General features: G+C 46.9%; 1 long non-coding RNA gene across 5 annotated transcripts in view; it reads right to left on the reverse strand.

Annotated features, from left to right (window-relative positions):
* LOC309855006 overlaps positions 1-16,215 on the reverse strand; it is a 93,911-nt gene extending 77,696 nt beyond the window's left edge. The window contains exons 1-4 of one of the 5 annotated variants that reach the window (XR_014306552.1): positions 15,879-16,215; positions 6,727-6,866; positions 4,203-4,271; positions 3,393-3,514 (exon numbers count right to left, since the gene is read on the reverse strand). This is a non-coding gene — a long non-coding RNA (uncharacterized lncRNA). The remainder of the gene's footprint in view (positions 1-3,392; positions 3,515-4,202; positions 4,272-6,726; positions 6,867-15,878) is intronic. The other 4 variants (XR_014306554.1, XR_014306551.1, XR_014306553.1 and 1 more) reach the window with 4 other exon arrangements.
* Positions 16,216-16,553: the final 338 nt, after the last annotated feature.

Below are 16,553 nucleotides of genomic sequence, written 5' to 3' on the forward strand. Positions count from 1 at the left end.
TGGGATACACATGCAAAGACACACACACACACACAGACACAAATACTCACGGCCCCACTCCCCTATCTGCGTCCCCAGCCTGGTCATGCCCTGGCCATTCTAGCACATTCTCTCCATGTCTGCCGTGTCCAATCACTCAGCCCTGATGACTATTCTTGAACGCATCCTCTCCTCAACCCCCATCTGCACAGACACCCCTTTCTGGCCTCTTGCAATCACACTGTGTATCGCCTGCAACAGCTCCTCACGGCCCTAAGGCCTGGCAAGAAACAAGGTGCTCCACACCTGCTGACCAGGTCGGCATCCCCCCCCACACACACACCACGTATTCTTTGAACACCCGTGTCCACCTGTACTTGTATTCCAGAAATACAAAGCCAGTTCATTCGATGGGAAAAGACGAAAGAAAAGCCAGGTGCTGGCGTCCAGAATCTGGTCACAGTATCGCTATTGCTGGGATGACACCCCCGTTTCTAACAGGAGCAACGGCACATAGAAGAGCACCGTGTATGCAGACAGTCACCCGCAATGGAAAGCGGAGACTGCGGGGTCGCCGACCCCAGGGTCAGCATGATGGGGGCAGAAAACATGAGAAAGAACTTCCTAGTAGGAGGAAGGGTGAGCATCAGAACTACAGGTCCAGCTACCGCCTTCCCTAGTGGAAAATCTCAGGGGGTCTGGTTTGAAGGAGAGGGAGGGAGAGAGGAGACAGGAGGACAGAGAACAAGACTGCTTCCTGGCGTATCAGAAGATGCAGGCTGAGCCATCCCCACCGTTCACACTCACAGCTGCCACGCATGCCTGGCTGTGTGCAGAACGCGGCGATGGATGAGCTGGCCCAGGCTACTGGGAGGATATGCTTAGGGAAGATGAGGATACAACCTCTGCTAGGATACCCCACAACACCCTTCTAGAATGTTACTCCCACAATAGAAAAGGTTAAGGAGAGTCTAAAATTCCCAGAGACAATCGGAATGATCGAAAGCAAATGAAGGACAGCATACACTCCTATACCTTGTGCTAGACTTCTTTATTATAAGGAGCTTTTCCTCGGGGAGTCTGGGTGGCTCAGTCGAGTGAGCGGCTGATTCTTGATTTCGGTTCAGATCATGATCTCAGGGTCGTGGGATTGAATCATGTGTCAGTTTCAGTGCTCGGAGGAGTCTCCTTCTGGATAACCTGTCTCCTTTTGCCTCTGCTCCTCCTCGAACATTTTCCCTCCCTATCTCTGAAAGAAATAAATAGATCTTAAAAAAAAAAAAAGTTCTTCTCAGGCATGAGAAACTTGACTCTCAGAAGAACTGTAAATGAGGGGTCACTGTGGAGGGAAAGCTATCCAGAGGCATATCTGGAGCCTCTAAGGAACAGACATCTTCTTTCTGGGCTTTGGCAAAAGAGCAAAACGGCTGTTGCACGTGACACTTATACTTTTGATTCTGGGATCCCTAAGCCTGTCTGACACTCTATTCCTCAGGAGCTGGCATGTCACAGGAGGTGTGGAGGACACCCAAGACTGGGCCTCGCTCCTGGACAGCAGCCAGGGACAGCCATGAGGAAGGACAGCCCTTGGATTCAAAGGGGATCCCACAGGGCCGACTGAGGCACAAGCTGCCCAAGGTGAGACCCATCCCCTGTGTCCTTGATCCTTGGGTTGTGTGGAAATAAAAGTCGGGAGACACAGAGCTAAGGTCCCTTAAAAGGGATCACTACCCCATGACTCTTTTTCTGTGATGGTACTGGCTTTCCTGGGCCCTACTGCTGCCTGCTGCCTCAAGGCAGAGCTTTCAACTGTCCCCAAAGTCTTGGGCCTGAGATCATACAGAATGAGCTCCCACCATGGTGAAAGCAGAAAGCCTGTGACCCACTCCCAAGCCTCTGCTGGTGCAGCCAGGGGGACCATCCCAGGTGGAAGGTGCATGAGACCATGAGACTGGCAGACAAAATTTTCTCCACACTGTCTAGAAGCACAGATCTCTCAATTCAGGGATTAGCAAACTTGCTGCAAATGGCCAGAAAGTATTTTAGCCTTTGCAGGGCAGATGGCCTCTCCTCAAACTACTCAACTCCCCTGTCGTGCTATTAAAGCAGCCACAGAGAAGACTTAAGTAAATGGGAGTGGCTGTGTTGCAATAAAACTTTATTTACAAAGACAGGTGGGTAGGCGAAATCTGGCCCTTTTGGCCTAGGCTCTGAAGAGCAAACATTCTTTTTTTCAAGAAGACTAGATGTTTTTAAAAAACCCTTTGAACCAATCCAAAACACCTCCACTACATCTTGCCTACCCTGTGCTATATGCCTTCCTTACTACTGGCAGATTATCTTTTTCTTGGAAGGATTACCTAGTCTCAATGTGCCTGGACCAGAAATAAAAATGTCAGATTTATTCCTTATCAACACAACCACATGACACAAAGGAGAAACCAAACCTTGGGACCAAGTCAAAAGGGTGTGGGGCCTAGAGGAGGCATTCCTCCAGTGGCTTCTGCTCACATGCACACGTTCTGCCCCCGCATTCTGCTCCAGCTCCTTCCACCACACCATGGTCACTGAGGTACAGATGCACCACTGACTGACGGACCACAAAGAACCCCCTGAGCAAGCACAAGGCTCTGGACAGAGAACAGGGAAGCAACCTGGACTTGTGGGACCTGCAGTCTATTCACTCCTGGTTCTGCCACTAACCAGACCCCTCTCATTTCCTGTGAGTGAGCGTAGTTACACCTGTGCTTGCTCGTTAACAGAGCACGCGAGGGATCAAATCAGGGAATAGCTACAAAAGGCCTCTGTGTCATATCATTATCACCAGCCTTGCACATCTCTAAACTGAAGACACTGTCACGATGACAAATCTTCGTGATCGTCAATACGGCAGACACAGGGGCTCTGGGGCTCACAATCCCACTGGGGGGGTCTTTCACACGTGCAGAGAACACATCTACAAGGGTTTTTATCAAAAGTCCTGTTTGTAACAGCAAAGGATGAGAAGCCAGGTGCCCGTCCTTCACCAGGGCCCTGGTGACATCAAGTACGTGGCTGATGGCAGCCGCACCTTGGGACATGGGCACAAGACTGGCAGTCACTACATTCCCTCTGAATAAATGTTTTTTTTTTTTTTTTTAAAGATTTTTATTTATTTACTTGACAGAGAGAAATCACAAGTAGATGGAGAGGCAGGCAGAGAGAGAGAGAGAGGGAAGCAGGCTCCCTGCTGAGCAGAGAGGCCCATGCGGGACTCGATCCCAGGACCCTGAGATCATGACCCGAGCCAAAGGCAGAGGCTTAATTCACTGAGCCACCCAGGCGCCCCTGAATAAATGTTTAACATTTTGATCTAGACAAGCACCTTCACAAATGAAACAATTCAGGAAAGAAGAGGGCGAATGTTCATTTACCTTTAATCTCCAGAAGGTGGTCTCCATCTGAGTCCCAAGATTTAGAATTTGACAATAACATTCTTTCTTCTGTAGAAATGCTTTTATCAGTTGAGAGATGCCATGGACTCGAGCAAAATATCCTGAGAAAGACACAGAGACAAGCTATCGCTCAGTGAGGTCAGAAATCATTCCTGCAGAGGTGGCCCCAGGAGAAGAGCAAAGGAGGATTTTGCTGCTCTTCTTTGGGGTCAGTGACTTATCTGAGGAATTCATGGGAGAAATCAGGACTTTCATTTTCTTCCTTTTTTTTTTTGTTTTTTGTTTTTGTTTCTAACTTAAAGCTGCTAGAACCAAAGTAAGTACAACCTATTTAATGATTTAACGGTAGAATTAAAGTTCTTAGAAATGAAATATCCCTTGGGGCACTTGGGTGGCTCATTTGGTTAAGCATCTGCCTTTGGCTCAGGTCAGGTACTCAAGATCCTTGGATTAGGCCCCGATGGGTTCCCTGCTCAGCTGGGAGCCTGCTTTTCCCTACCTGTCTATCCCTCCCGCATATGCTCTACCTCTCCAATAAATACGTAAAATGTTTAAAAATTAAAATAAAATGTCTCATTATTTTACAAAGGAAAGACAAGTGTTTTACATCAAAACATCAGATCTAAATGTTCCTCTTCGAAATACACTTTTTTGTGGCCACGTGCAAGACACTTAGGACTCAACTAAAACTCTGAATGCGAGATCATGATGAAATAATATTTTGCGGTCAGAAAATGGGGCAGATAAATGGCAAAACAAAACAAAATAAAATAAAGCTGTATTTCTTACCATGCTCCCATCATCTCCATCATATGTGGGTAAAAGCTTCTATGTTTATAAATTGGTGTCACAGACCATCTATGGGAGAGGAAGGCATGAGCAAAAATTGCCCCCAAAATGGACTTATTCAGCTCCAGGGTGGGGAGAGCTTGAGTAAGGGAGATAGGCAATAAGAGGGGGAAAGGAAGATAAAATCTGTGTTCTAAAGCCTTGCTGCTTAAAGCATAACTATCTTAAGAACGATTTTGAGTAGCATTTAGAAACATACTGCAATGTGATATAGGAGTTCTATGTCTATTGATTCTCCTAATACATAATTTGAGCTTGTAGTTTACAGGTTATCTTGCATTTTATGTTTCTAGGAAATCACTTTTATTGTATATTACAGAATATCGTCCACAACAGACGATATTGAAACAAAAACTTTAAAGATGCTCACCACACCCTATTTGGGAAGTAGTCTCTTAGTGTGCTGCATCTGGAGATACTGGCCCAGCAGAGGAAGAAGGAAGGCAGGCCACTGACATGCTGCCTGGGGCACCCAGCTCCCAGGGGTCCAAGGTGGGTCCCTGCCTCTGCAGCACTGGTTAGGAAAGCCACCTCAGAAGCCTGGGAGGGAGGCTTCAGGCCTCTAGGCAGGCCTGGCCCCCATCTTCTTAAAGCCTGGGTTCACCTTCAGCTCAAAGTAAGGTCCATGTCCTTAATTTAAACTTTCTTTGCATTTCTTACAGAACCTAGCCATAGTAGGCTCCATCCTTAGGACCAGGATTCCCTACAAGCCCAAGGACTGGGGTCATCTGGCCAATTTCTCAATCTGGTTGAGACTGAGTCACCCTCCCATTTCAAATCCTTTCACAGACTTAATAGAAAGGACTTGAGAAACCTAATAGTGTTACTATCACTTTACAAAAGACAAAAAAGTAATTCTTTACATGAACAGTTCACAGTAAAAGATAATATAAATGGCTCTTAGTCATATAACAATGATCCTTAACTTCAGCCCCCCAAAAGAGGAATAACATAAAATAAAATTACTGGGCGCCTGGGTGGCTCAGAGGGTTAAGCCTCTGCCTTCAGCCCAGGTCATGATCTCAGGGTCCTGGGATTGAGTCCCACATCAGGCTCTCTGCTCAGCGGGGAGCCTGCTTCCTCCTCCCTCTCTCTCTGCCTGCCTCTCTACCTGCTTGTGATCTCTGTCTGTCAAATAAATAAATAAAATCTTTAAAAAAAAATAAATAAAATAAAATAAAATTACTGTAAGATACCATTTTTTAGTTATCAGATTAACCACAATGAAAAGGTTCCTAATACACTGTGTTGGTGAGAATGTTGGGAAATGAGCACTTTCATTTTTCATTTTTCTCCTACTGGAGAGAGTGGACACTGGAACTCTCTCTTTGGAATAATGAATCCCTAAAACCTCAGGCCTCTGGGATGATGAGGGGATGTTGGATGGGAGAGAGTCACTTGCCTCTGGTCATATGAAGCCATTTTGACCTTTCCCCTCAATGTGTATCTTGGGAATTAATAAATGTCTTTACCATTTAAACCAAATGGTGGGACTCTTGGTGGTTCTGTCAGTTTAGTGGCCAATTCTTGGTTTTGGCTCAGGTCACGATCTCAGGGTCCTGGCACCAGCCCAGCATCAGACTTCATCCTCAGTGGGGAGTCTGCTTCAGGATTCTCTCTCCCTCTGCCTTTCCCCCACTAATCTCTCTCACTGAAATAAACAAACTTTTAAAAAAACTAATAAATCAAATGGAGTTGGTCTTCTGTTACAGCCTGAAGGACCTTAAGTGATATCTGAGCACATTACCTCATTTCGATTTCCTTGATCAATAAGCTGAAAGGGGTAGGGCACATGTAACTGTGTGTGCATGTGTGTGTGTGTGTGGTGTGTGTGTTTTTAAAAAACTCTAGTCTCCTTGGAAAAAAAAAAAAGAATGTCTGTTGGACTTTGGAGCCCAGGCTGAAAGGGCCAGATTTCGCCTACCCACCTGTCTTTGTAAATAAAGTTTTATTGCAACACAGCCACTCCCATTTACTTAAGTCTTCTCTGTGGCTGCTTTAATAGCACGACAGGGGAGTTGAGTAGTTTGAGGAGAGGCCATCTGCCCTGCAAAGGCTAAAATACTTTCTGGCCATTTGCAGCAAGTTTGCTAATCCCTGAATTGAGAGATCTGTGCTTCTAGACAGTGTGGAGAAAATTTTGTCTGCCAGTCTCATGGTCTCATGCACCTTCCACCTGGGATGGTCCCCCTGGCTGCACCAGCAGAGGCTTAGGAGTGGGTCACAGGCTTTCTGCTTTCACCATGGTGGGAGCTCATTCTGTATGATCTCAGGCCCAAGACTTTGGGGACAGTTGAAAGCTCTGCCTTGAGGCAGCAGGCAGCAGTAGGGCCCAGGAAAGCCAGTACCATCACAGATAAAGAGTCATGGGGTAGTGATCCCTTTTAAGGGACCTTAGCTCTGTGTCTCCCGACTTTTATTTCCACACAACCCAAGGATCAAGGACACAGGGGATGGGTCTCACCTTGGGCAGCCTGTGCCTCAGTCGGCCCTGTGGGATCCCCTTTGAATCCAAGGGCTGTCCTTCCTCATGGCTGTCCCTGGCTGTCCAGGAGCGAGGCCCAGTCTTGGGTGTCCTCCACACCTCCTGTGACATGCCAGCTCCTGAGGAATAGAGTGTCAGACAGGCTTAGGGATCCCAGAATCAAAAGTATAAGTGTCACGTGCAACAGCCGTTTTGCTCTTTTGCCAAAGCCCAGAAAGAAGATGTCTGTTCCTTAGAGGCTCCAGGTGTGCCTCTGGATAGCTTTCCTTCCACAGTAACCCCTTATTCAGATTCTTTTGAGGGTCAAGTATCTGATGCATGGCAAAACCCCTTAAAAAATATATATATATTTATTCATTTGAGAGAAAGCGAGTGAGAATGGTCGAGGAGGGCAGAGGCAAAAGGAGACAGTGAATTCAGAAGCAAACTTCCTACCAAGCACTGAACCCAACACATGACTTGATCCCACAACCCTGAGATTGTGACCTGAACTGAAACCAAGAGTTGGCCACTCACTCGACTGAGCACCCAGATGCCCTGAGGGAAAGCTCTCTATAATACAGTCCTACACAAGATATAAGTGTTTAGGCTGTCCTTTCTTTGCTTTCAATTATTCTCATTATCTTTAGGAATTTTAGACTCTCCTTAACCTTTTTTTTCATGGGGTAACATTCTGGAAGGGTGTTGTGGGGTTTCCTAGCAGATGTTACATCCTCATCAGCCCTAAACATTTCTTCCCTGTACCCTCATCTCGCTCGTCCATGGCCACATTCTGCACACAGTCAGACATGTGTGGCAGCTCTGAGTCTGAAGAGTGGAATGACTGAGCCTGTGTCTTCTGATATGCCAGGAAGCAGACTTTTTCTCTGTCCTGTTTTGGCCTTCTCTCTCCTTGCCTGTCCTACAGCAGCAGACACCCCATCAGGAAGCAAATATCTTCAGCTACTCAAGGCAGCAACTCAACACATAGTTGAGTACACACTAAGGGACACAATTACCTACCAACCCAGACAGTCAAGGAAATCTGACCCACAGAGTTTTACAAGGGTGAACAGGCTCTGTTGTCTAAAACAGTGCTTTTCAAACAATGAATTGTGACCCACCCATGTCATAAAATCAATGTAATAGTCTGAGAATCCCTGGCTTAGAAAATACAGACAACAATAAAACAGAAAATATCAGTATGCACCACAACTGTATGAGTTAAAGATTGTTTTGTGAAGCTGTTGTTGAACTGCATGTTCGGGGTATAAGTGCCATGAAAACTCAGTTCTTCAACAAATGAAACCAAGTAGACTCTTCAACACAGAAAGCAAACTGATGGTTGCCAGAAGGAAAGGCAGGGGGAGAAATTGGTGAAGAGGATTAAGAGGTACATACTTCCACTTATATAAATAACTCACAATGATGAAAAGTATGTCAAGATAATAATAATGCTGTACTGTGATAGACAGTGGTTATACTTAATGGTGGTGAGCACTGAGAAATATACAGACGTGGAAAATCACTATGTTGCACACCTGAAACTGACATAATATTGTGCAGATCAATGATATTTCAATTAAAGAAAACTGTTCTCACTGTCAGGGGTTTGAGGAGCCCTGTCCTCAAAGGCATCATGTAGTGCCCTCTATTGGTAAAAGCCAGATCTGCAGTTGAGAAAGAACCACAGACCAGAGAGGAGACTAGTCCTCAAGCAGGACTGTCTGGTTGGAAGGGACCTTCCAAATGACATGATCATCCCTGACATCCAGAGCAAGAACCTGTCAACAACACCAAGCCACCGCCTGAGCACGCCCTACAAAGAAAGCACTCGCTCCACCCCTGAGCAGCTCTACCTGCTGAAAAGCTGACCAAGCTGCCTTCCTCTGGGAGCTCCTCCCTGGACTTCCTACTGCCCTCTCCTGGATGACACGGAGCAGCTTCTGTTTTCACCCTCAGCTAACACTATTGATCCAGACAAACAAACCTTGTTGAGTGTCTGCAAAGTACCAGGCACTGGGGATACAGTGGGGAACCCGGGAAGAGACAAAGAGAAGTAAGAGCTTATGCCAGATGAATGGCAACAGTATGGCAGATGAAAGGAGCTTCATCAGACAAGATCAAAGGGCAGGCCTCTCTGAAAAGGGGAAGGCTCTGCGGAGTTCCACTGAATTGGAGAAAGCTGTGCAAAAGGTACTCTGGTGCTGTTCCCTGGTACAAACCTATTCTTACTCTAAGAAGGACAAAAAGCAGATAGAAATGCTCTGGGCAAGAAGCGCCTTGGAATGTTCCAGTAGAAGGCAGGCAGGGAGGCTAAAGAAGAATAGAGAAATAGGAGAAACGTCAGAGATTTCGGGGGGGAGGGGTGTTTGTGTGTGTGTGTTTTAATTTCTCTCTGTTTTAAAACTTTCCTACACTACCCATATGTCATATTTCATTCTAAGACACCATCAATTATGAGACTAAAAAAAAGAAAGAAGAAACACTTCCAGTTAGTGTTTTTCCTATTGCTTAGAATTTTAATTTAATTTGTGCTGATGAAAAATCCCTTTGACACTTATTTCAACAGAATGAAAGGGTAAAAATGAATGACACGAATAGGTTAAATCTTTTATATTTGGGTTTATGACCCTTCCCAAATTTATGTCTTTAAGTAGAAAGAGGTAGGGGACGAGGTCTGTTTTGTTTCCCCTTCAATATCCAGTTGACCCAGAATTATTCACTATAAAGATTCCCCTAGGGCACGTGGGTGGTTCACTCCATTGGGAGCATCCCTGGGTCCTGAGATTAAGTCCCACATCCAGCACCCTGCTGAGCAGGGAGTCTGCTTCTCCTTCTCCCCTCCTCCCTGGTCATGATCTCTCACTCTATCTCAAATAAATAAATAAATCTAAAAAAAATTAAAATGACTTCCCTTTCCCCCATTGAACGGACTTGACACTCTGGGCCAAAAACAATTGACAATACTTGTTGCGATTGGTCTATTTTGTACCCTCTGTTCTGTTTCATTGATCTATCTTTATCACAAAGACTTTGATTACTGTGGTTTTAAAATTAGTCTTAAAATTGAGCAGGAGGGGCGCCTGGGTGGCTCAGTGGTTTGGGCTACTGCCTTTGGCTCGGGTCATGATCTCAGGGTCCTGGGATCGAGCCCCGCATCGGGCTCCCTGCTCTGCAGGAAGCCTGCTTCCCTCTCTCTCTCTCTCTGCCTGCCTCTCTGCCTACTTGTGATCTCCGTCTTTCAAATAAATAAATAAAATTTAAAAAATAAATAAATAAATAAAATTGAGCAGGAATAAGCAATGTGGGTTCTTCAACTGTATTATTTTAAAGACTTTTTGGCTATCTAGGCCCTTGGCACTTCCATGTACATTTTGAAATCAACTTGGTCATTTCCTCTAAAATAGAATAAAAGAAGGCTAGGATTTTGACTGAGATTGCATTGTGTGCATGAATCATATCATGGAAAACAGAAATCTCGACGTCATATCTTCTAATGCATAAACAAAATATACCCTCCCTTTATTTCAGTCTTCTTGAACTCCTCTCAACAATATTTTTTTGTGTTTTCTGTCAAGGTATTTCATGTTTATCATGATACTTATTCCTAGCCTGTTTGCTTTCCTGTGTTTTTGTTTTGTAAGTAGGCTCCATGCCCAGCATAGAGCCCAGTATAGAGCCCAAAGCAGGGCATGAACTCACAATCCTGAATTCAAGGCCTGAGCTGAGATCAAAAGTCAGATGAGTCATCAACTGAACCACCCAGTCACCCCAACCAGTTTATGTCTTAGATGCTACTGTAAAATATTCTAAAATTTTCATTCTCCTATCCATGTACGTTTATCATGCATCTGTCTGACAAAGAATTCCTATCCAGAATACGTAATAACTCCAAAAAGTCAAAACCAAAACAACATTGACAATAAACAATGGGCAAAAGATGAACAGACAGTCTCCAAAAGATGTAAGAATGCCCACTAAATACACGAAAAGGTGCCTAACTCAGATCATTCATCACCAGGGAAATGCAATGTGAAAGCATAATGAGATGCTATTTCACCCTGACAACACAGAATGTTTATAAAGATGCTGAGCAACTGGAGTGTCACTATATTGCTGGTGGGAAGTGTAAACTGATCAACCACTTTGGAAACTAAGCTAGCACTTCAATATATCCCCACCCTGTGACTAAGCAATCCCACTAACAATTTCAACAGAAATTTAAGACTTCTGTAAGAAAGTTTATTGTAGCCTATTCACAATGACCAAAAACTTGGATACAACAAAATGTCTAATCATCAGATGAACAGATGAACAAATCAAGGTTTAAACACACTACATAGAAAGGAGGAGACTACACTGACAAAGATTCTTTCCTTGACCAAACTCTAGCCAGACTGCTCAGAGCCCTCTTCTCAAACCTGGCTTATCATATACCAACTCGAATAAACATTAACATAGTTTCTAACAGCTCCAGGTCCCAACCCTGAGACAACACCAGTCCCCCTTAGTGCCTGCCTGAGGAAAAACTCAAGGCATCTACTATTTGTTCAATCAACACAGAAAAGTTGAGCTCTTGTCTCCCAGTTAGCAAATACAGGCGGTTTCATATGGACCAATACGTATTCTACTTTTTGTCATCTGTTCCTCCCCTGACTTTACTCATCCCTGGCCTTACTTCTTCATTCTCTCTTTAAAATGCCCTCTGTACAAATCGAGGTGGAGTTTCTCTTGAAACTTCCATAGAAGTTTTGAGCTTCCATAGAACCTTCCCTCCTGAGATCCATCTCACTAGAAAACTCAAACACACATGCAAAAATGTTCATCACAGCCCTATCTTAATAATAAATACACAGCCACCGAAATGACAAACATAAATATTGTCACATAAAGTACAATCACATTGAGGAATACCACTGAGACAATAAAAAATAAATGAGGCAAAAAATTATATGCTGAGATTATTCTAATTAGATTATAGAGTGGGGGAAATGTACCCACTTTTTTTGTTTAAAAAGTTAATCCTGAAGGGGCACCTTCCTTGCTCAGCTGGAGCATGTGATTCTTGATCTGAGGCTTAGGAGAGCCAGCCTAAGTTAGGTACAGAGATACCTTAAAAATATAATCTTAAAAAAAATTAACCGTATAAGAAAAATAATTAGTAGTATAGATCTGAGACCATTGCTTTTCACAGGTATTTTCTAAAATTTAATTTGTTCCATTTGAGAAAAAAATGGAGGGACGGGAGCGAAAACCCAGAAAAGCCATGATTTATTTGACTTTCTTCATGGGCAAGTTTGGCAAATAATTTATCCTCCATAGAATGAGAACATTCTCATTCTTTTTTTTTTTTTTTAATTTTATTTTTATTTATTTGACAGAGAGAGAGATCACAAGTAGGCAGAGAGGCAGGCAGAGAGAGGGGGGGAAGCAGGCTCCCTGCTGAGCAGAAGGACCCCGGGATCATGACCTGAGCAAAAGACAGAGGCTTAACCCACTAAGCCACCCAAGAACCCGAGAATATTCTCATTCTAAAGTGACATGTCTTCTCTGGGGAGGGAAAACAGCCGCCCCCACCTTCAGAATATCTCAGATCAAAATCTCAACCCTGCTTTCTGGGCTGAGCTGTGTAGATGCCAACACTGTGCTGGAAAGGCCTAGGCTGTCCAGAAAATGCTGCCTCTCCCAAGAGGTGATCCTGTGACCCCTGTGCACATCAAGGAGGGTGATTTTCGATGTGGCTGGCATCAGATTAACTTTTGGAATTCTCAAAATGGAATTCAGTCTTACAGCCCCTAGCCCGCTTTCTAAAACACACAGACCACTAAAAACCAGTGAAATAGAACATGGCCATTTGGAGACCTCATCAGGGAATAGAACCTTGAGCATCTACATTCAGTTCCTCGTCACTCTGGTGGCTGAGAAATACTTACTGGGGTCTACAGGGCATGAGGCACTGAGACACACATGGTCTCTCCGGGCACCATTATTCCCACGGGGTAGATAATCATTAAGCAAGATGTCTGTGTTGCAACGGGACTGACTGCCACAAAGGACATGCACAGAGAAGAGATAGTGGGCTGGACCTTGTCTGCAGGTATCAGGGGCCTCCGGAGGGAGCCGCATCTGACATGAACCAGAAGAGCCAGAGGCTGGGCACCTTCTTGACTCATGGGCCTCACCCACATGCAATCTGTCAGTACATCCCATCAGCTCCTCCTCAACATGTACCCAGACTCAGGTCGATTAGCAGCACTTCCACCCCTACCACCCTGATCCAATCCGACAGCAACTCTTCTCTTGGAATATTCCAGTAGCCTCTTAGTGATCTCCCTGCTTCCACCCTCACTGTTCTCAACAGAGAAGCTGAAGTGACCCCAATAAAACCCAAGTCAGGTCACCTCATTCTTCACTTCAAAATCCCCCCTGTCAGTGGCTCCCACCCCAGGTCTCTAACACCCCCTTCTCCTTCACTCTGGCCTTGTCATTCCTGGAACAAGTCAGCCCAGCTTTCTTCATGGAGGCCTTCCTACTCCCCCTTCCCCCTGCCAGGGACACTGTGCCCACAGACATGCACAGGGCTCACTCCCTTACCTCCCCACCTTTGTCCTCAGGGGGCCTTCCCTGGCCATCCCAGCTCAGATGACAGCCCCTTCCAACCCTCCTACAGCATCCAGCTGACACACCAGATTCCTTGCCTCTCTGTCTCCTGGCTGCTTTTCTCCCTGGAAGAAAGGTTCGCTAACCGCTGCAGCCCGGTCTGTTTGGGTCATGTCTGGAACTTCAGGAGAACCAAGCCTCTGGCAACTGAGCCGGTATTCAATAAAGAATGTGGAGTCACTGCCATTCATCTGAGGGGAGATGAGAGCTCATGAGGCGAGGGGGGTGGGGGAGAAAGCATCTCGGGCAGAGAGAGTGGCTGAACTGCCCCAAGGCCAGCAGGCACAGGGCACATTGGAAGGACTGACCAGATATTGTGAGGCAGAGAAAGCGAGTGGGAAACAGATGGAAGAAGGGGGACAGAGCAGCCATGCAGACACAGGAGGAAAGTTTGCATCCATCTCCAATGACAAAAAGAAGCCAGAAAACTAGTAGTGATATGATTGAATGGGCCTTCCTGAAAGCTCTGGCATCCGGGGAGATAGGGACCTGGGGGAGATAGAAGAGCCTGGAAGCTCACTAAGCACACTAGAGCCATGGCTCTGAGCACAAATTATCTTAACTGGGACAAAAAGGGCAGAAGCAAAGGTGGAGAAAAGGAGGTAAATTCCAGAAATATTTAGCAGATAAAATCACAGGTCTGGGTGAATGATCGAATAAGGGGGAAAGAAAGTAAAAGCAGAGTTCTGAGATGACTCCTCCCTTTTGCACATGGGAGAGGAAGGACACAGTAGCCCCATTCACAGAGTTGGGGGATTGGGGTGGCAAGAGGGAAAATACAGGAAGCGGATCTCGAGCACAGTTTTAGAAAGAATGGACCTGTAAAAACTCTGAGATATCAAAAAGCAGATTTCCAGTCAGTAGCGGAAGACCCATGGTACTGTGAGAGGATCACGAAAAGCAAAGTGAGTCACGCCGTGCAATGCAGAGTCTCACCTTGTTGCCAATGATGAATCAAAAGGTTTCCAGTAACAGAAGATGTGGGATTCCAAAAAAAATCACCCTGGCCAGAGCAGGAGCATGTGGTTGGGAGAAGGAGTTGGACGAGAAGCAGGTAGGATGAGGAGGATGGGTTGCAACAGAGCAGGCAGGAGAAGGGACCTGAGCCAGGGGTGTGGCCACAGGGAAGGAAAAGGGAAGAGACTTGCCCTTGGTCACCAGTGTGGCTCCCACACAGCCCCTGGGGATGGTCGAAAACCCAGAGCATGTCACCTCCCCAACTTGAAAGCCCTCAGTGCTCCCACATTTCACTCTCTGAAAGCCTCTCCAGAACGCTCTCTTGCTACCCGCTCCCCGACACAACATCAGGTGCCGCTGACACAGCCCTGGGCTTCAGTGTCCAGGCTAGTTTCCCCTGTCTGGCAAACACCTGTTTGTCTTGTGAAGACTTCCCTCCTCCACTGGGCAAGCAGGAAGAGCAGTGCTGACACCGAGGAGGTGGCCTGGCACCATGAGCAAGGCTGCAGGGCTGGTAGCGCACAGAGAGGCATGTGGTTCCCCTGCTGGGCACAAACGACCTCGCAGAACAGCAGCACGAAGGTGACCTGGCCACAGTGAGGACGGAGACAAAACAGGCCCACTTCCTCTCTTGTCCAAACACACAAAACCAGGTTGTTGTGCCCACCACAAAATACCAATCATCCCCTTTCCCGGCTCATACGGGTGAGCGCCTTTCTTCTGAATGACACTGTTCACGCTACTCACACCTCCTTCTAGAAAAGACCGACAGAGCTAGCTAACCTAGAACTATCTTACGGATCTGCCTCACAACTCGCATGAGGTGTAATGAACCCACTGTGTTTAAGGACAGGTGTCCCCCCAGTGGCCTCTGGGGAGGACACTGACCCGTCGCGGGAGGGAAGAACTGTTCCCTTTCTCGGAGGGACATTCGTGGAGTTCCATTCCGAAGGGTTTCCATCTCTGTGAAGCAGGACCCATCCCATCGCCCATGTCACACGGAGAATGAAGGGCCCGCCACAAAGTACGCTCTCAACAATTTCCGCTGGACGAACGACACTCCGGCCTCGTGCTTGCCAATATGTGACACATCTGTGGTGACGACGCTGCCCCCGCTACACCCCTCGGAATGGAGACTCTGGTGGCCTCCACGCAAGGGCTCTGGAAAGTACTGGTTCTGTCCACCAACATCACGCGGTCCCGGGCCCGCACTCCCTCCGAACCCCCCGCCTTGTTTGGCCTGATGTCAGGTGCACGATGGGGACCCTGACAACCCCCAGGGGAATGTCATCTACTCAAGAGGGAGAACCCGAATTCTCCCTTGTCAACACGACACTTACTCGCTTCACGCGAGTGAAGACTTTAGCCCCAAGAAGGCCGACACCCCATGTGCCGCACCCCCAGTCCCGCTCTCCCCAGGCCCGGCCCACAGCACAGGTGAGATAATTAATTAGCCGCTCCAGAAATGAAGCCCCCCCCCCACCCCCGCTCTTCACAGGTTGGAAACCAGGGGCGCACGAGGTGACGGCCACCTTTTGGCGAAGGAGTTCCTGAGACACAGGCCCGCCTCCCACCGAGGCCCTGGCCCCGCGCCGCAAAGGCACCTCTTGCACATAGAAGCATCTTCACAAGTGCCGCGCACTCCCTCCTCTTGTGTCTGTTGAGGCGGAAGAACATGAGGTGAGAGCGGGCGTCCTCAGGCTAGTGGCCTTGGGCGTAGAGGTTCCGGGATGTTGTGTCCACTGGGGACATGGAAGCGGGGTTCCACAGAAGCCGAGGGGAACCGCCAGCCTCCGAGAGGGAGCTGAGAAGACTGGTTCCACCGCGCTCAGCCAATCGCCTCAGGGACCCGGCGCAACTCTCATAATAACACTCCCGCTCATTGGTGCCTCTGCCCAGACGCTCATTGGATAATTTCTCCTCCCCTCTGCTGGCGGAAGGACTTATTGAAGAGAAAAAATGTAGCCCCGCCCACACAACCCGGAAGCTCTCGTGGAGGGGGTGAGCGGGCTGTGGAGTAAACAGAGAGGGACACTAGGGAGCGCCGTAATGCTTTCTGGGAGTTGTAGTCACCGGTGCGAGGGACGTGCGCTTGGTTTTTTTCTTGCTGCTCAGATCATTTTTTGTCATTCATAGGGGGAAAGAGCTACAAGATCCTCAGTTTTAGGGCGAAGCACAGAGAATCCAGCCAGAGGAAACAAGTTAGT

The sequence above is a fragment of the Mustela nivalis genome, assembly GCF_964662115.1.
Source record: "Mustela nivalis genome assembly, chromosome: 19".
In the NCBI taxonomy this organism is placed as follows: domain Eukaryota; kingdom Metazoa; phylum Chordata; class Mammalia; order Carnivora; family Mustelidae; genus Mustela; species Mustela nivalis.